The sequence below is a fragment of the Pipistrellus kuhlii genome, unplaced genomic scaffold (assembly GCF_014108245.1).
Source record: "Pipistrellus kuhlii isolate mPipKuh1 unplaced genomic scaffold, mPipKuh1.p scaffold_m20_p_8, whole genome shotgun sequence".
NCBI lineage: Eukaryota > Metazoa > Chordata > Mammalia > Chiroptera > Vespertilionidae > Pipistrellus > Pipistrellus kuhlii.
Window position 1 is genome coordinate 16,996,643 of NW_023425584.1, and position 20,344 is coordinate 17,016,986.

General features: G+C 39.1%; 1 long non-coding RNA gene across 1 annotated transcript; it reads right to left on the reverse strand.

Moving 5' to 3' along the window:
• Positions 1 to 11,627: 11,627 nt before the first annotated feature.
• Positions 11,628 to 17,584, reverse strand: LOC118711412. Its single transcript, XR_004985700.1, has 2 exons — positions 17,539 to 17,584; positions 11,628 to 12,774 (listed from the first exon to the last, which is right to left on the reverse strand). It is a non-coding gene; the product is annotated as an uncharacterized LOC118711412 (long non-coding RNA).
• Positions 17,585 to 20,344: the final 2,760 nt, after the last annotated feature.

Below are 20,344 nucleotides of genomic sequence, written 5' to 3' on the forward strand. Positions count from 1 at the left end.
TATGGACTATCTGTGTGCCTTTGAGAAATTCATTCTTATCCTCAGCTGCTTCTTCCTTGAAGTCAGATTATGCGATGTATAAATGAGAAAATGTCTATAAAGTGTCTAGGCACTTCCTGAAATACTGTAGGCAATCGAATGAAGACTAAAAAAAGAGGACTTAGGTGTTTTTTTTTTAGTCCTCATAGTAGGTGATTTTATTGTCAAGAAGAAAACAATGCTACCTTGGGGAATAGAATTCTTGTATGTAAGCCCAGAAAAGCTGAGGGTTGCAAATTTCAAACTTGGGCCTTTGTGCACTCAGAAATATTGTCTTGAATAATGTAAGAAATAGTGACTGCCTCTCCTAGCAACTCTAGCTATACACTCATAAAGAGATTTGAAAAAATTGTTTTTAAATAATCTGGGTAGCATTAAGGAGTGATAAAGGCCACAAAAAATGGGAGAAGTTATACCAGTTACTGGGGCCCATCTGTGTTGCATATCACTACAAATTCTCCATGGCTGCGGGTGTAACAGGTTATATCTCCCCTGGGGCCATACCTGCTCTCCTGGCAAAAGCCCCAAACAAAAGCCAGAGCCTATGCTCATGATCTCCACAGAGCTTTCCTGCATTCTCTTTGCTCAGAAATACTGGAAATTTTCATTACTACTTTGCTTTGCTATTTTGCTTTCTAGATAGTAAACATGTTTTCTTCAGTACACTGCAAATTCCCCTAATAATGCTGTCACTGATAAATATTAGTTTACCATTCATTGTTGAAGGAATATTGATTGTCAGTCTAAAAGTCCATTTCACTTTACTTTATACAGACACTTTAAAGATATCACTCCCTTATCATAAGAAACTAAGCATAAGACAAAAGATAAGTACTATGTCCTATTTTTTCCCCCTTTTGAATAGAATGTCTTCTTATCCACTTGTGTGGTAGCTCTGTATTCTCTGTTTTGTCCCAGGAGTGCCCACATCTCCTTGGAGGTGTCTGTATTTTCTTAGATTTCAGATTAGTCAATTGTCCTGCAATCTCATTTTTCACATAGGCTCTTGAAAGGTATGCTTTCATAAATTATTCCACTTTTTCTTATTGTCAAGTTGAAAGCAACACTTTCTAGCATTAGCATATTGAATGGAAGTCAGTGAAAGATCTTAAACATATGCTTAGAGTTTTTCTCAGTAACATAATCTTAATCTGAAACAGTGTCAATTCATTAATTACAGTTAATTATATCTGATTGAAGTTTTTCTGTAGCATTACTAGGGTAATTAGGGTCCAGTCTCCCAGACATATTTTGCTTATATGTCTGATTACTGAAGTCTCCAAAAATGATTGATCTTATTTTACTCTTCACTGAACATTGTATTTAAAAACTGGCTAAAATTCTATCAGTTGCTTATCTAATGTCCAGGACTTTGACAAATAACAGTGTTCTCAATCTCCTGGAGAAATTGTGTCTTTGGCTGCTATTTTAATTTCCTCTGATCACAATGTTCCTCCAACATTCTAAGATATTCTAGTTTAATTTCCATTAAAAAAATTCTCACTCACCTTTAATTTAAGACCAACGCTGCTTTGTGTAAACTAGAAATTCACAGGGATTAATTAAAAGCCTTTCACACAATGAACTTGGACATCTATGTCAAGAAATTACTAATTGTAAAAGATGTTTTCTGCTTGCTGAATTTTAGGAGATGTGCATCATGTAGTATGTATATCCTTGGCATTTTATAGTAGCACCTACTGGCCACATCAAACAAGATTAAGTTAGACCCAGGAAAAAAATTTAAAATCACTTTGATCAAAATCTTCATCTAAGGTCTGAATCCACATGTATTGTGGTAAATAATTACCACAGTTTTTGTCATTGAATTCTAAGTAGTAGATTTTTAAGCATTAGCATGTTATTAACTAGTTACTGAGCACTATGAATTCTGCTAAGAATGTTATAGACATGATTCTATTTTATTTTCATATCATAGTGAGATATTTATTTCCATTTCAGTGAAGAACTAATTGAGGCTGAGAGAAGATGAGAACCATTCCCAGGTTCTCAAAGCTAGTGTATTTAAAAACTGGCTAGAATTCTATCAGTTGCTTATCTAATGTCCAGGACTTTGACAAATAACAGTGGAATAACCAAATCAACATGTTGCCACACATGACATTTAACTATACATTATGTCATGTCTTTAACATGATTTCTGTATTTTAACACCAGAGCACCATGGCATTGAAAGAAAGAAAGCACTAAACTGAGATTCCTCCTACTTGGAATCCAAAGCTACATTTAAAACTAGTTATGGACTCCTGATCAAACCATTCCCTTCTCCTAGCCTTAGTGACAGATCTGTTGAGAGGGATTGGAACAGATTCTCTCTCAGACTCTTCTAATTCAGGAACTGTCCCCAAAATTAGAAAGTAAACTGCATAAATGGATGCATACTAAATTTAAATGACTATCCCTTAGCCCTTGAGGGGCATTTGCATTTTCAAAGAGAAAATACCCAAAGAAACAAATTGCCAAGTACTCATTTATTTAGGCACTTAAAGACTTCAGGCAAGTAGGAACGAGGATGTCACTTATTTTACATGTAATGCCTGCCCTGCCTTTCTTGCTCTCTAGCAGCTTTTCTTTTTCATGTGTTAATCTTGTTTACTGTGCAACTAAAGATCCTACCGACCATATGCTAAAATCCAGGACATAATAAAGATCACTTAAAAATGTAAGAATCCAAAGTGCCAACATTAAAAACCCACCTAATGAAGGAATGGGGGTGAAGACTTTTCTGTGAGTTCATATGAAGAGATATTATTTATTTAAGTAAATTGATTACCACCAATCACAGTATCACTCATCACCTCTTTTCATCACAATGTCCAGATGTCACTGGAAATGGTAAAGTTTGTACTTCGCCCTAGTCAAGATAGTAGAACCTATTGTAGTATTTTTTTAGCATCATCATGAGCTGTTCTAAGACAAAGTAAAGGGTGATTTCATTGTGGTGCACACCTAATTCACAAACAGCTATCTAGGGTAAATTTACCTGCTCCAGGTAAATTTGTCTCTTGATGATTAAGCTCCAATTTTAGCACAATAATTTCTATAGTAAGTTAACAAGCTATAATAATAATAATATTTAACAGCTTAAGCTTGGGCATAAGACAAACCTTGCTTTCAAACTGGACAGTCCTTTACTAGTTGTGTGCCCTTGAGATGTTTAATTTACTTTTCAATCCCCTGCTCTATAAAACAAGGGAGGCAGGATGGTATATTCAAACACACACACACAATTCAACTAAGTAAACTTCAAAGATCTTACTGGCTTTATTCAACAATTCATGAATCAGGCAGCATTCAATCTAGCATATAGACAAAAGCTTTGAGGAGCTGTACAAATGGAATACTTTTATACACAGAAGGGAACAGGATCAAGAAGTTATACAAAGCAGACAAGCAGATTGTTTACTGCAAGGTCACTGTTCTTTAGGGGATGGCAGGGGTTGTTTATTAGGCAGATTACCTAATGCTGATCAACTGATTCCTGTTTCACTGACTTAAGGTTCCATTTTAGGGATAGCAGAAACCATAATTAAGTTGAGTCTTGATTTGGTGATGTGGGGCTTAGTATATTTTGTCTTATTGTTACCAATGGCAGTGCCACATGATAGACTGATTGTGAGGGTCAAATAGGATGTTGCATTTAAAGCAGTCTCTGATTAACAAATAATTTGGTATTTTAAAGTTGGTTTTCTAAAGAGTTTCAACTCTTTGTCCTTCCTTTATAATAGTTTATTTAACAACTAGTGTCCTGGTCATGAAATTTGTGCACAGGTAGTGTCCCTAGGCCTGACCAGAGACCAGGGCTGATTGGGGCTTTCCGACTGCTGGTCCAGAGCCTTCCTATATTCTGCGCTGCCTCCTGGTGATCAGGACATATAGCGAGTGATCGAACTCCTGGTCAAACTCCCGAGGGGACACTTTGCATATTGGAGATTATACATATATATATATGTGTGTGTGTGTGTGTGTGTGTGTGTATGATAAGACCTATAGCTTGATCAGCTAACTATAGCTTGATCAGCTAACTAATCTAAATGATTCCACTTACAGATAAAAAGGGCCAGGTGACTTTTCTTTGATATTACAAATTTAATGACAATTCCTAGACCAGGTTTTACTTTACCTAATTTCCAGATCAATACTTAGCCTTCTTTGTCTTCCTCTGGTAATCAAAAAGCTCTATTCAGAAATACAGTTTTGTAAGATTATGTAGCATTTAAATGTATTAGTCCTGTAAGTAGTTAGAGCTAAGTTCACATACTGGTCCACCCACACCCTGACTATGTGGATCTTTTTTCTAATCTGTGCCTCAATTTTCTCATCTGAAAAAATAATGAATAACATACCAATTGGCCAAGAGATTCATAAGCTTTGAAGTGAGACAAGAGTGTGAACAGTTGTTACTAGACAACTAGCTGCTATTAGAGCTAGTGTGTAACAGATAGAAGAGCAGCATTTTGAGAGCAAAAGCAGTAGATTTGACTGGTGGGGTTGGAAGGTTGTCTCCAGCACTTAAGGCCTGTGTAACTTTGGACAACATATTCAAGTTTTCTATCCCTCAGTGACCTCTCTTTGAAAGGGAATTATAAGAGTACCTACCTCATAAAGTTGGTATGATAATTAAATAAGTAAAAGTACTTAGAAATGAGGCTGCCCCTCTTAGTTATAAATAACAGGGATTATCAGTTGGATTTTGTTAAATCGTGTGACAACTAATTGATTTACAGAAAAAAAGAATTTGCTGCTTTTCCAAAGTATATGCAAAACCTCTGACTTGGACCTCTTACCAGAGCCTCAAAATTCTAAAGCCTACTTCCTACCAGACATTTCTATTCCAATTATAGCTGAGATGCTCCAACTTGTCTTACATTTAAGATCTGTATTTCTCCTAGAGATTTCTCCCATAATGTAATGCCATCTAGCCAGATACCCAAGCTAAAACTCAGAACTGGAGATAACAATGAAGATAACACTACTGGCTTCTAGTGATCAGAACTTAGTTTAATGGATAAGATGAATATTTAACAAATAATCAAAGGCATTTCTCACTTAATTGTAAGTTATTATAGGTGCTATGGAGGAAAAGCACACAATGCAAAGAGAATATATAAAAAGTGGCAAAACATTTAGAAACTTGAGGGCTTACTTAGGCCAAAGGGATTTAATGAGTGGCAGAGTCTGGAATGAAACAAAAGTCTTCTGAGCTCTTGAATTGGAGAGCTTTACCCCAGGCAGCCTTTTCTTGTCCAAACCAAGGCATGTCTTTACCAACTGAAGAGACTAGTGGCAGGAGGTCTCCTGGAAAAAAACAAACAAACATGTTCTCATATTTGCAGTAGCAGCTCAACTCACTTGCTATCCTCAGAACGGAAGGGTGAGTTAATATGGGTCTGGTAGCATTTTGATAGGATGTCACCAGGATTTAGTGATTTTAAGTATCTCTTGAATCCATTCATTTATCTCCAGTCTCATTGCCAAGGTAGCATTATTTCTTATCCAATTATTACTACTGACTCCTCATAGCTCAACATCTTCTCTAAAGAGTCCAATTCTTTCCTGCTATATATATTTTTTAATTAAAATTTGACTATGATCTTCCTTTATCAAAATATTTCAATGGCTTAAGATCAAATCTAAAATCCTTAACCAACTGACATGCCCCTGCACCTGAATTCCTGGCTTTATATCTACCTTTCTCTGTCTCTCTTCTTCACCAGCCCACAGAGTACTGTGTGCCTTCTTCCTCTCACTTTGGACCTTTATATACGAGGTTGCTTCTCCCTGGGAAACTCTTGCCCATGCCCCCTTTAAGCCTTGTCTTGCACACAGCATTTCTTTACAAAGGCCTTTCTTCACAGCCTCTCCTCATGTCTCATCACCCCCACCTCCCGCCCCCCAAATTCTCAATTTTAGTGTGCAAAAGAACCACCCTCAGGAGTTGTCAAAAATGTAACTTTGCCAAGCCCATCCCCAGAGAGATGTGGGGTGATCTAGGCATTTGGCAATTTTTGCTAACAAATATCCCCAAAGGTTACTGACCAGGTGGCTCTCCAACCACACATGGAGAAGCTCTGAGTGATGGTAGATTGACTTGCTGTATGATATACCTTTCTTAACTTCTCTGTGGAACCCTTATGGTATGTTGCTGTTGTTTTTAATTGCTTCTTTTAAGTCTGTAGTCCCTGCTAATCTGTGTGCTATACTGCTAGTGTAGGGTCCTTGTATGTGTATTTATAGCAGAGTGAATGCTCTACACAAATTTGTTGATGATAAGCCCTTTTGTAGAACACAATAATTGACAAAGAGCAATATGTGTAAATCAGGAAAACAGGGGCCTTGAGAATAGACACTGTATCCCACCGCATGTAGGTGCCATGCTTGAAATCCTGGAAGGACCCTGACTTCTGAAATATGGCTAATCTTCTTGTTAAAGATCATTTATTTCAGATGCCTCCACACAGGTCTCTTCTTTCTCCTCCTCCACATGCTCCAGTGACAGGTAAACCTTAATTGAACAGTGAGGTTCCTGCCACCTTCCAGTGGTTCTGCTGATGAGCTGTCAAAATAGAAAGCATCAGGGACAAAGTGCTACCACCAGTCCAGAGACACAGAGGCTCTTGGTGATCTGCAGCTCTGGGTTCTGAGGGGTCAACCTTTGGGGGTGGAGGGAAGTGATGAGGACATGGAATCACTATGCTGAAGGCCTCCCTTCCATTTTCACAGAAGCATTCAACTAGGAAAGGACTGAGAAAGATGCAGAGAGCCTCACACCTGTCTCAGGTTAGCAGAGGCAGCAATTCTTCCAGACCGTACACTGCTCAGCATGCTATGGGAGAATGTTTAAAAAGCCCAGAAGGCATGAATTAAAATCCTGGATGAGCCAATGTATGTGGCAGTGGGTTAGTGTAGAGTTAGAACTATCAAGAATGAAAGTCCCGGAGCCCACCCCTACAGACTGGTCCTTAGCTCTTGGTTTGACACCACCCCCCCCTCCAAATTATATTCTCCATAGACATCTCTGCTAATAATTTTAATGTATATGAACCTCAGACCACACTTGAAATACTGATGTTTTCACTTGGACAAGTTAGGTGCTCTCTGAGCCTCAGTTTCTTCAACTGCAAAATGGATCTAAAAACACTGACCCACATTGTTGTTCGGAAGAAGGTGAATTTTGTGAACGCTATAAAGTACTATAAGTATATAGAGATTATGTTACCAGAATTGTTGATATGAATGTTAATAATTATTCCCAGAAAATACATGAATTGTAATAGATGCTTTTTAAGTAAAATAATATAACTCAAAGGAATAGCTTAGAAAATTGCAATTTAAAGATCTACTTGATTTATGAGGAACAGGACATATCTGTCTTGATTTATATTCAGTCCCCAGTGCCTGACAGCAAGTAGATACTAAGAAATACAGTTAAACTGCAAAAGGAAATGCTAGCTCTTTGCTAAGTATCACATGACTTACTAATCCTCAGCTGCCACCTGAGGTGTGCTCACTTTCACTCCCACCAGCAGAACCAGTCCTGAATGCGCAAAGCATCGGGGACCTCCAGGAACTCTGACTTGACCAACACAGTTCTCGCTTTACTGAGCAGCAGCCTCCCACTCAGTACTGTCCTGGGCTTGTGGCCTCACCTGTGTTCTGCATTGTGTCTTCTGAAAACACAAACATGATAGAGCCACACTTTGGGACAGAGGAGGATTTGCTTGAATAGTGTCTCCTTGCACATGTCTTGCTTCTTCAAAGAAAGACACAGTGAGGTCAGTGAGGTCCCTAGCTGTGTTGTACAGATAATGTCCTTAAATCCCCTGAGGTTATCAGTTTCCCTGCCCCCAGGCCACGCTCCTATACTTACCCGTATTCTGGCACTTAATTACTCCACAGCAGAGAGAGAAGTTCACAACCCTGCTTTGTGTTCAATAAAAGGCAGCCTGCCAGGTGGAAAACACAGAGAAAGAACAGGTGAGCAGTTTCACTTCTCAGGGGCACAGAAAGGAGACCTGCTGACTACAGCAAGGGTGGCTAAATCTCCATGGCAACTGGGAAGCTGAACACTTGGGCACCATCACCCACTCCATACCCACAGCCTTCATGAAGACAAAGGACACACGTATCCCTCCTGAAGGCATTGATATCAATGCCAGGAGTGCCTTGTCAACAAATTGCCTAAATGTGGGATCTATCCTAGAGTTTTGTTATTCTTTAAAATTATAAGGAATCAATTAAGCTGCAGGTAATTCTTTTGTAAGAAAGAGTAATCTTTTCCTTTTTTCAACTCTATAGAACTACTGTTTATATTTATTTATTATTTGATAAATATTTCATGAATATAAAATGAATAAGAAACATTTTATCCTCAAGGGCTAATAGTCTAGAAGGAAAATAGGACATGAACAGAAATTATAATTCAAAAGAAGAGTGTGTGCCCTGAAAATGGTTCTGTAGACACTCCTCATGCGTAGATTAATATTCATTATTTCAACAATTCCAAAGTTATTGCAATGGCCCAGGGCATGATTGACTCCAAGGTGACTGAATTCCCTGTGGGGTAAGGCCAGGATGTGGGAATGAATCACATCACTGGTAAATGAACCAAACAGACTTCTCTCCACCTCAGCATGGCTTTGTTGTTTTCAGTTCACTGGCATATATGTAGCAACTATCAATAAGCACCTAAAGTGTTGAAAAATAAAGTGATATAATGACATTCTTAAAGATCTTACGGACTCTTATAAATGTTAAGGATTAAGGGCATTAGAATTTTAGGAAAGATACCATCTTTGGTAAAGAAGGTATGTGTTTTGAGAGGTGCTTTATGGATAAATGGCATTGAAATTGGCTTGGAATGGTTTGGGCATATTACATGGTAAAGGAAAGAGTTTTCCTATTGTGAGGAAGGGCATTAAATATAAGAAGACTGATACTTTTCTTTCTCTGACTAGCTTATTTTGCTTAGCATAATGCTCTCCAGGTCCATCGATGCTGTTGCAAATGGTAAAAGCTCTTTCTTTTTTATAGTAGTATAGTATTCCATTGTGTAGATGTACCACAGATTTTTTAGTCCAATCATTGGCTGATGGGCCTTTAGGCTGTTTCTAAATCTTAGCATCACATGATCTCACTCATTTGTGGAATATCATGAACATCATAATGACTATCCTCTAATTCAGTAGTCGGCAAACTCATTAGTCAATAGAGCCAAATATCAATAGTACAACAATTAAAATTTATTTTAAGAGCCAAATTTTTTAAACTTAAACTTCTTCTAACGCCACTTCTTCAAAATAGATTCACCCAGAATGTGGTATTTTGTAGAAGAGCCACACTCAAGGTGCCAAAGAGCCAAAGTTTGCCAACCACGGCTCTAATTGATAGAGTTGTTTCTCATAGGTCAATAGGTTAACAATTCTGATATTGTTATACATGTAAACTGAAACCCAATAATTAAGTAAATGGATGGTGGATATCCATGTTTTTCCCTGTAGGAGTTTATAGATAAGCAAGGGGAGGAAGTGAGAATGACCCATGTGGTGATGGATTAGGGTTGAAGACATCAGTCTGAACTAATTAATATTTAAATTAATATCGATAGATATATGCAGAAATATTTGTAAATCTATGTACACTAATCACTGTTTAATAAACATCTACAGATTTCCTTGTTCTATCACCTGAGAGGAAAGAACAGTTTCTTGAGAAGAAATAGGTGAGGAGGAGAAAGGGGAGGTTGGCTTGAAGAACAGATGTAGGCATTACCAAGCCTTAGTCTTCCTTTGAAGCTAACCTCTGCACTCTGAGCCCAGCTCAGCCAGAACTGTTCCTCTGCATGTTCCTTCAAACTTTGCCTACAGGAAGTGGGTGCCATCTCTCAGGCTAACTGGAAGCAGCATGGAAAAATCTTGTTTGCATAGTGTCAGCAGATGCAATGCCCAGCACTTAGCAATTCCCAATTGCTTGAAAATGCGGCTGAGAAAACACATGATCAATGTGATTCCTGAGGGTTATTCGGGGCCATCAACAAGTTATTCTGCACAACTCCAATTTTGTTTAATGAGAGTTTTTCTGAAGGCCCTTAGAACATGATCTTTTATTATGTAGATAATCAGCAGAGCCTGCTCATCCCTTAATGCGAGCAACTGAGATGGAGGGCTGTAACAGCTGAGATAAAATCATAGCTGTGCTGTGTAGCCCATTAGCTGGGTAGAAACTGCATCCTGAGGTCATAAGTAGTTATTAGCTAGTTAATGACAACTGCAGTCTAATCATTACATTTACATTTGATGAATAGGGATGAGGCCTGCTTTGCCTTTTCAGCTCTCAAACTATTTACTATAGTGTTTTAATATCCTGGGTGGTAAAATTTGCAAAATTGAAAAGACCCATCATTCCCCCTACCTTGAAAAAACATAGTAAATAAATATAAATGAGAAAACTACGTAGTTTTCTCAGACTATTCGGCCTTACAGTAACATCTGTCATCTGTATAGTATTCCTAGGGTGCTTCAGTCTCATTGGATGTGGGATTGAACTGGAACCAATGTGCTCTATATGCAGTCCTGTGACCCCAAGTGAGTCATTTAGCATTTCCAAGATTCAGTTCCTCACCTGTTACATGAGATTGCCCAGCTCTTTCTTACGGATCTTCCTGCTATGGCCCCAAGACTATATACTCTGAATGACAATAACAAATTAACACTTACCCTTGGTATGTTCTCTCCGGGGCTGCTTTTGAAAACAAACATTTCATGCATTGTCCTATTTTCCCAAATGGTCCTTGAAATTGAGAAATGTAAAATACTTGTTAAATTCAGCAATAACCCTTTTTCTCCTGTTGTAGACACAAATTAACCCACACTATATTGTTTTTGGTGGATTTAACCCCAAGGATATGCATTTTGAGCCTGTTTTCCTGTTTGTTTAACTAAGGGCTTCTGCCTTAATTGGACCTATTTGGACTAGAACATAATATTTGCTCGGGCAGGCTTCCTGCTCAGTATAGAAAACAAAACGTGATCCACAAATATTGAAAGGTACACATGTTCAGAAGTCTCAGGTTTAGAAAGAAATTAGGTCTGAAAGCATTAGTGTCAGGAGTGGAAAGTTAAGCATTTAGTAATAGTGAACTTGCAAATTCTGAGAAAGCCCATGTGAGTCAAGTTCATTTCCCTGCAGGTCAGGAAGCTGTAGTTGTATAGGTAAGGAGAGCTAAGCATCAGAGGGCAAACTTAGACATACTGCAGTCTCTCTGAGCTCCTCTGGACCTGTCAGCACCCACCTTCCAAGGTGGGTGTATGTGATGATAACACAGGGAAAGCACTGTGCAGAGCAGAGCCCCTGGCAGGTAGTACTTCACCAAGTACCCCTGGCACATAGTACTTTACCAAGTACTAGCGTCTTTGTGAGCAACGGTGGTGGGTGTCAGCATTGTGCAGAAAAATACCACCACCACCAGATTTGGGATCACAAAACCCCTGCTCTGAGTCTTGTCAATTACTGCGTGGAATTGGGTTAGTGACTATGTTTGTGAACACCATTTTTAACTGAAAAATGGATTTCAGAAGCATACTCATTTTAGTGTTAACTTCCTTGGACAGTGTAGAACCTGAAATGAAATAAGAATGAAGGTGCTTTGTAAGCTGTAAGCACTCTGAAAGTGTTCTTGCTTTGTCCTCAAGCATATGCCCCACAGCCTTGGCTCCTTCTGAGTGAGCGTTTCCCATGCCTCCTTCCAGGAAGGCTGCCACTGCCCGGGCCCCCAGAACTTCACCTGAAATGACTGAGTGAAAGTGCCCAGCGATTTGCTTGGGGGACCACACTCAGAGTTGTATTCAGAAGGCATAGAAATCTAATCAGATTTTCTGACTCATGAGACTGAGCAGCACCAAATGTGATTTGTCTGAGCATCTCTCTGGAGCGGCTGATAGGCCAGTGGTGCGATGATGTCAGCCTGGTGGCAAGAGCAGTTGGGGGTGGTCAGGTGGAGCACAGTAGAGAGCAGTCCATGGGAAACTCGGGAGCCACGTTCATGGTGGCCAGCTGACTGCTTTCCAGCTGTCTGGGCTGTGTGTTTTCACCTCTGAAAAGGGACTCATTCTGGAGGAATGGCCAGCAGCTGGCTGTGTTAGTGGGACAGAATAGTATTTAAATCCTTTTATGCAGTAAGGATGCAGGAGATAAAAATGTAATATACATTTCAGCGGGTAATCTAATTCATTCCAAAACTGGCGCCTCTTGCCACCTTAGTAAATGGAGAGCCATTATCTGCTCCAGGAGAAGGAAGGAGGTTGGCAGATGTAAAATGCTTTGTCAGGTGTGCGATTTGCAGGAACCGCTGCTCCAGAGTGATAGCAGGTTTCTTTCCATATTAGTTTATGTGTGGAAATAAAGTTCCAAAGCTTGGCCTGAACCCCACGGGTACTTTCAAATCAGTGGCTGCTACCCAACTTAAAGTTATATCACAAGAAAGAGTACCTTCCTAAGCCCAATGCTTTTTGTTTCTAAACTGCCCTTTTTTTACTTTTAAGAACAGGAGTTCCTTTCAAAAGCAGTTTTGTATTGTGGGTTGGAATAATGAGCTAGCTCATTTTACAACCAACCCACTTACAAGAGTGAGCGTGCCATGCTGAGGTTTGGCACATTCCTTTTTATTCAGTCATGCCACAGAGAGGCCAGGAGTTCTACTGAGGTATTCAGGAGCCACTGTACAGCAGGAGGAGAAAGAGAAAGGTCACATAGGAGGGGCAGCCTCTCGCTCCCAACCAGACCCAGCCCCCACTGCAATCATAGCAGCTCAACTTTTGTTGTTCACTGTATTGTGGCTCCTCACAAGATTTTTGTTTTGTTTTGTTATTGTCAAAAGAGGGTTTAGATGAAGAAAAAAAATATTAAATTTATTGGGATATGAAGAAAAAAATTATTAAATTTATTGGGATGACATTGGTTAATAAATTTACATAGGTTTCGAGTGTACAGTTAATCTATATATAGCAATAGCAATGTATGTTTATCATCCAAAGTCATTTCAAACTTATCTGTTTTTAGCCTAACATAGGGTCAGTTCTAGAGAATGTTCCAGGTATATTTGAAAGGCATCAACTTATTCTGTTGTTAGATGGAATGTTCTATAGATATCTTATATGTCCAGTTTTTTGTTCAAATTTTTTATCTCCTTATTGATCTTCTGTCTTGTTTTATCTATTTCTTAAATTGGAATATTAAAGTCTACAACTATTATTGTTGAATTTTATAGCCTTCCCTGTATATTTGGTAAAAAAAATTTTTTTTAAAAAATATATTTTATTGATTTTGTACAGAGAGGAAGGGAGAGAGATAGAGAGTTAGAAACATTGCTGAGAGAGAGTCTGCCTCTTGCACACCCCCCACTGGGGACATGCCCGCAACCAAGGTACATGCCCTTGACCGGAATCGAACCCGGGACCCTTCAGTCCCCAAGCCGACGCTCTATCCATTGAGCCAAACCGGTCCCGGCTTAAATTGGAATATTAAAGTCTACAACTATTATTGTTGAATTTTATAGCCTTCCCTGTATATTTGGTAAAAAATTTTTATATCATAAAATACTAGAGGCCCAGTGCATGAAATCCATACACTGGTAGGGTCCCTAGGCCTTGCCAGTGAACAGGGCTGATAGGGGCCTTCCTTTGTTCCATGCCACCCCTTGCTGGTCAGCGCATGTCATAGTGAGCAGTTCAACTCACAGTCAGTCAAACTTCCAAGGAGACACTTTGCACATTAGCCTTTTATTATATAGAATTGTTCTTCATTTCTAGTAACAGTTTTTGTCGTAAAGTCTGTTTTGCCTGATATTAGTATAGTTACCCAAGCTCTCTTTTAGTCGCTGTTTGCATAGTTTCTTTTAATATTCTTTTACTTTTGGCCTATATGGGTGATAATCTTAAATCTGATAGATGACGTTCAGTGGGATTGAGGTTCCTTTCAAACCATTTTGCTAATCTTGCCTCTTAACTTGAGAATTTAAGAAATTCAAATTTAATGGGTTACAGATAAGGTAGAATTTACATGTTATTTTTCTATATAATATTTATAGGTATCAGGTCTTTTATGTGTCCCTACTTCTCCATTACTGCATTTCAAGTGTTAAATAGGTATTTCTAATGTACACCTCCATCCTCTTATAATTTATTTTACTATATTTTTACGTTATTTTCTTAGGGGTTATAATTATGTCAATTTAAAATAGTTTGCATTGTTCAAATTTTATATCAATACTATACAAAAATTTTTCTCCTATATATCTTCACCCTGTTCTTTCTGCTGCTATTGTCCTATAAAGTAGTTCTGTACAGAACTACACATTGTGCATTCATGTTGACGGGCACACAGTTATTGCTGTATGCAGTTCTTTTCAATCCCTAGGCCTTGCCAGTGAACAGGGCCGATAGGGGCCTTCCTTTGTTCCATGCCACTCCTTGCTGGTCAGCGCATGTCATAGTGAGCAGTTCAACTCACAGTCGGTCAAACTTCCAAGGAGACACTTTGCACATTGGCCTTTTATTATATAGAATTGTGAGGGGGAAAAAGAGCTACAAATATTTATGTATACCCCCCTTGATAATTTATCTATGTAGTTACCTTAGCAGTGTTTTTACTTATGTGGATTAGAGTGACTTTCTAGAGTGCCTTCATTTCAGCCTAAAAGATCTATGTAGTCTTTCTTGTAGGACAGGTGAAGTAAGTGATGAATTCTGTCAGTTTTTGTTCATGTGAAATGTCTACAGTTCTTATTCTTGGAGGATGGTTTCTCTGGATGTGGAATTCGTGTCTTCTTAGCACTTTGAAGCTGTCATCCCACTGCCTTCTCCATGGTTTCTAGTGACAAATCAGCTGTAATTGTTATTGAAGACCCTTTGTACATGATCAGTTTCTTCTCTTTTGCTGCTTTTAAGACTCTCTCTTTCTTAGATGTTTGACAGTTCAGTTATTGTGTCTGAGCTTGTATCTGAGTTTATTCTTCTAAGAGTTTATTGAACTTCTTAGATATACTTTTTTGTAGCATTTTTTCAACTATATCCAATGTCTTGGCTTCTTCAAGGACAGTCTTTGTTGAATACTTTATCTTCAACATAATATACAGGCTATAGTTTTTGTGTTTCTGTCTCATGCTTATTTTTTTTCTTCCTCCTCCTTTCAAGTTAGACATTTAAAATAAATGTGGAAACTCTGGAAATCAGATATTCTCCCTTCCCAGAGTTTGTTATTTATTTAGTGACTTTTTGAAATTAATTCTTTGTTGTGTGGGCACTGCAGCCTCTGCTCACTTTGATTAAATGATTGGATAGAGATTTCCTTAAATTCTTGTACATGATAAATCTCTGAGCTGTTGCTGAGGAGCTCTGTGTACATGTTTGGGCACCTTTAATGCTCTCCCAGGCAGGTGACCATCCTCACTTCACCTCCTGTTCCTGCTACTGGGCCTTCCCAGGTGTTTGAGTGTCTGTATAACCCTGCGCATGTGCATGGCTTTCTGAATTCTGCAGAATACATCAGCACTTTGCAAAGCCCCCTTTGGACATATTCCCTAAATTTCCTTTTAATTAAGCTTTTTGCTTAGCCTATTATTTGCCTCAACTCTTATTATTACTGCCTCAAATACTGAGCTCCGTTTATATCAAATAAAGATCGCCTTGTTAGTAGGGTCTCTCAGGAAATCACCAAATAGATCAAACAATGATAAATTCTCTATTAATGGGGTTTTGAAAGAGCTCCAATATCACCATTTCCCTCCAGCGGCTGCCAGTTTTCACCATGATTGCAAGCTGTGGGTTTTGAAGGCTACTGTGGTGCCAATAGGGCAAGTGAAATGCTATAATGCTCACTTTTCTTACCTAGATTCAGCTGTTGTTTTAAAATAAGCATTCCTATAGTTTCTGTGCTACTTAACTTTTTCAGAACTTTAGAAATTAGATTCTGACCAATTTGCTATTTCTATAGAGGAGGAGATTTTTAGACATCTTTTCTCTGCCATTTTTGATGATGTCCTTTGTCAATGTACTGCTTCTCTGGTACTGGTGAAATTGGGTGTGCCCACAATGATAATGCAAAGTACACTCTACTAAGAGCAGGGACTATAGGTCACTGTGGGATCCACAGGATGACAAAGTCAGCTTACAAAATGAAATAAGCCAGCCAAGTCGGCCCTTCAGGTGTGTCATCTGTGGAGCTCGGTGATGCTCTAGTGCAGTTAGTTCTCAACCTTTTTAATGCCACAACCCTTTAATACAGTTCCTCATGTTGTGGTGACGCCTCTATAGTAGCGGTTCTCAGCCTGTGGGTCATGACCTGAGAATCACTAGCACGGTCGCCTAAGACCATCAAAAAACACAGATATTTACATTATGATTCATAAAAATAGCAAAATTATAGTTATGAAGTATCAAGGAAAATAATTTCATGGTTGGGGTCACCACCACATGAGGAACTCTATTAAAGGGTTGCGGCATTAAAAGTGTTGAGAACTGTTGGTCTAGTGTGTCTGAAGCAGGCTTCCGGGTATTTTGGTTCTGCAGCCTTTTAAGAGGGGCTCCAGTTCAGGCCAAGATCAGCCATCAGTTGTGCTCTGCTTGAGACCTCCTGGTGGGAGCTGCATAGTAATCTGTGGTGGGTTGCTAATTGGAGATGCTGTGTTATGAACCATGACTAGTTGCCACTAGTACCAGACTTGGGACCCCTTGGTGAGCACTTTGATATGAGCTGAGTTCAACCACCACTTGTGCTGCTGGACTCATAGCTGCTCACTTGAAGTTGGGTTCCAAGCTGACATTGGCTACAGCTATGCCAGGCTTGGGGCCACCTGATGGAGTGACAATAGAAGCTGAGACTGTTCAAGGCAGGTTTGGTTTCCATTTAGCCAGAGGCACATGGCATGCTGAAGCCAGTCCCTTCTTGGTTGGGGTTTGTGGACCTTTGAAAGTCTGCAGCATGAGCTGCGGGGGTGCTTGCATAGTTTTAAAAGCCACTTAAAAAGGTTCAGTGGGGCACCTGAGTTGGGTAGAGTGAATGGTGTTACCCAGGTTACTGAATAGCTAAGATCTGATGCCAGCAGAGTGGGAGGAGCATTTAACAAAGGAGCAATGGTGCCTGCCAGCATTTCCATCTCAGGAGAGGGCTGCCCCTGCAGTCCTCATCCTGGATCCCAGAGGGGCTGAGTTTTTGAGCAAGTGAGTCTGTGCACAGGCCCCTAAAGAGAAATACCTGGGACTCCTGCAGCCTTCCATCTCATTTGGATGCAATCCCCACTTGTTTTCACAGCCAGATGGTATGTGGACACCTCTTCCCAGCACTGGTGCCCTCGACTAAGGAATCCAGTGTGGAGCTACACTCCTCAGTGGGAACCTCTGCTGCCAAGATATCCCTCTGATTCTTAATTGCCACAACATTTTTAATGTTGATGTGTTTGTAGGAGGTGGTGATCACAGGGGTTACTCTGCCATCTTGACCAGAAGTCCACATTTCTTGACGTTGAATGAGTCTGTGGGCTCAGTTAGATGATGGCAGGAACTGAGGTAATCAGAGTTACATGGGTATTAGGGTCGGAAAATGGGTTCCCAGTACCTTCTGGGAGAATATAATATATTTCAATTCCTATGTCTGGACTTAGCACAAGACACAAGAACAATATCTTCACTGACCATCACCTAGCTATGAGGTCTCCTTTCTCTGAACTGGACTTACAATCAGCATTTCTTTTGTGTATTCTTTGATTTTCTTTTATGTATTCTTTGAATGTGAGATCAGAGTTCTTCAACTAAATACCAAACTCTGGCATGCAGAGAGCAGCCTTAACTATGCAATTTCTTACAATTATTGACACCTCACCACCTAGTCCAGCAGGTCTCAACCTCTTCCACTATAACACATGCTATCCCAGTGACAGTGTCCCATGGGTATCTCAGGTCTTGATGAGGCCTCAAAAATTAATAACTGATCACACCTTGTAAGTACTACAGTAATCAGCACAATTACTACTGATGCACCAGCCATCATTCCCCACCTAAGGTGGTTATGGCATAGGTGCTGTCCAGTAAGGGTAATTCTCAACATCCTAACATCCTACCCTGTTTCCCCGAAAATAAGACAGTGTCTTAGATTAACTTTTTCTCCCAAAGTTGTGCTAGGTCTTATTTTCAGGGGATATCTTATCTTTCCATGTGCTAGGTCTTATTTTAGGGGAAACACAGTAGCTCTAACTTTCTCATCCTGTTTAGAAAACATATCAGAGTATGAGTGGCATTATTTCAGTGATTACCTTGCATTCATATTAATCATTTACTTAAATCATTTTTAAATGTCAGTACTTTGCAATGAGGAAAAATTTTTCAAAAGCCCATCTCACAATTGTTCGAAAACATCAGTGCCTTAATCATGCATTTAATGCTCCCATGGTGGAAAGGTTGAGGAGATAGATCAGAGTGTCTACAGATGATGTTTACATTGATGACCTGTTATGCTTGTTATCAGTAACCTGACGTTTTTGATAGTGATTTGAGTGCATTTCTTTTTCCCTGGAAGACTTTTATTCTATTACAGTCACTATGCAAATACATTGGGTTTGTATTCTGGCTTAAACACTTGGTAGTGTGTTATTTTTATAGTTTGGCAAATGAGTTAATTTCTCTGTCCTCAGTTTTCACATCTTTAAAAATAGTCTAATTATTCTGTATATATCATAGGCTTATTTTAAGGATTAAATTAATGTCACATGCTTACACAGTGTTATAAATCCATTATATATCTCAATAATATTGGAACCAAAAAGTCAAAGAGATGCACTTATCCTAGTAATGAATAAGTGCTCAATAAATCTTCATTGCTAGTATAAATATCACTATACTCACAGGTCATTTTATGATGCAGATGTTTTTCTTTTTTCATATAATGTCATTGAGATGTATTTCATAGGCTATAGCAGTGGTTGGCAAACTCATTAGTCAACAGAGCCAAATATCAACAGTACAATGATTGAAATTTCTTTTGAGAGCCAAATTTTTAAAACTTCTTCTAATGCCACATCTTCAAAATAGACTCACCCAGGCCGTGGTATTTTGTGGAAGAGCCACACTCAAGGGGCCAAAAAGCCACACGTGGCTCGCGAGCCACAGTTTGCTAATCACAGGGCTATAGCATACATTTTAAGTTGCTTTTATTTGGAAATGGAAGATTTTTCACAGAATCAGCCATACCATCTCTTTGATTTTTTGGTTTCAATATTATTGAGATATATAATAGGCTTATAACACTGTGTAAGTTTAAAATGTACAAAAGGATCATTTGATTCATGTATGTATTGTGAAATGTTTACCACCATAAGGTTTGTGAACACAATCTGTACTTCAAGTAATTACCATTTTGTTGTTGCTATGGTGAGAAAATTAAGGCTCTACTCTCATAGCAACTCCCCTGGGTACCATACAGTACCAGTAACTATAGGCATATGGTGTCCCTTAAGTCCCCAGAACTCATTCATCCTATAACTGAAGTTTTCCCTCTTTGACCATAATCTTTGATTTCTCTTGATGAACAGAAATGTGATTGTTAACTTTATCCTCATTATCACTGTTACAATTAATACCACTTATTGGGTGCTGGTCTAGGCACTTTGTACATATTAACTTGTTGAATCACCCTCTCAGGCAGTAATATTATTACCTCCTTTTTTGCAGATGAGAAAGAAAAAATGAGGCACAAGCTATTGTAGAAACTTAATCAAACGGCTAGTAAGTGCCAAAGGTAGGATTCTCCATACTCACTCTTCTGGCTTCAGCAATGCAAACATAACCTCTGTACTCTATGCATCTCACAAGTAAACACAAACATTATAACTTACAGGGTTACACCTACAGGGAGCACACAACCCACTTTGAAGATGAATCTGCAACTGTGATGTCATTTCCACCAATCTCTGGTGACAAACAACTATGAAGATTCAGTCACCCAACAAATGTCACTTAGTGTTTCCAGCACTGGCCTAAGCTCTGGGATTTAGCAGTGAAGGAAGCGGACAAAACCTCTGCTTTCAAGGAACTTGCATCTTATACTCATTTAGGAGAGCAGGCAGAATGCCAAGTGCATAAATAAATGATGTGTTATGGTAATGGACAACCAGTGACATGGAGAAAATAACTCGGGGAATAAATTTTGTATGGATATGTGGGCGGTCAGTTTTAAATAGTTAGAAGGCATCACTGAGATGGAACCATGTGAGCAAAGACCTAAAGGAGGAAATGGGAAA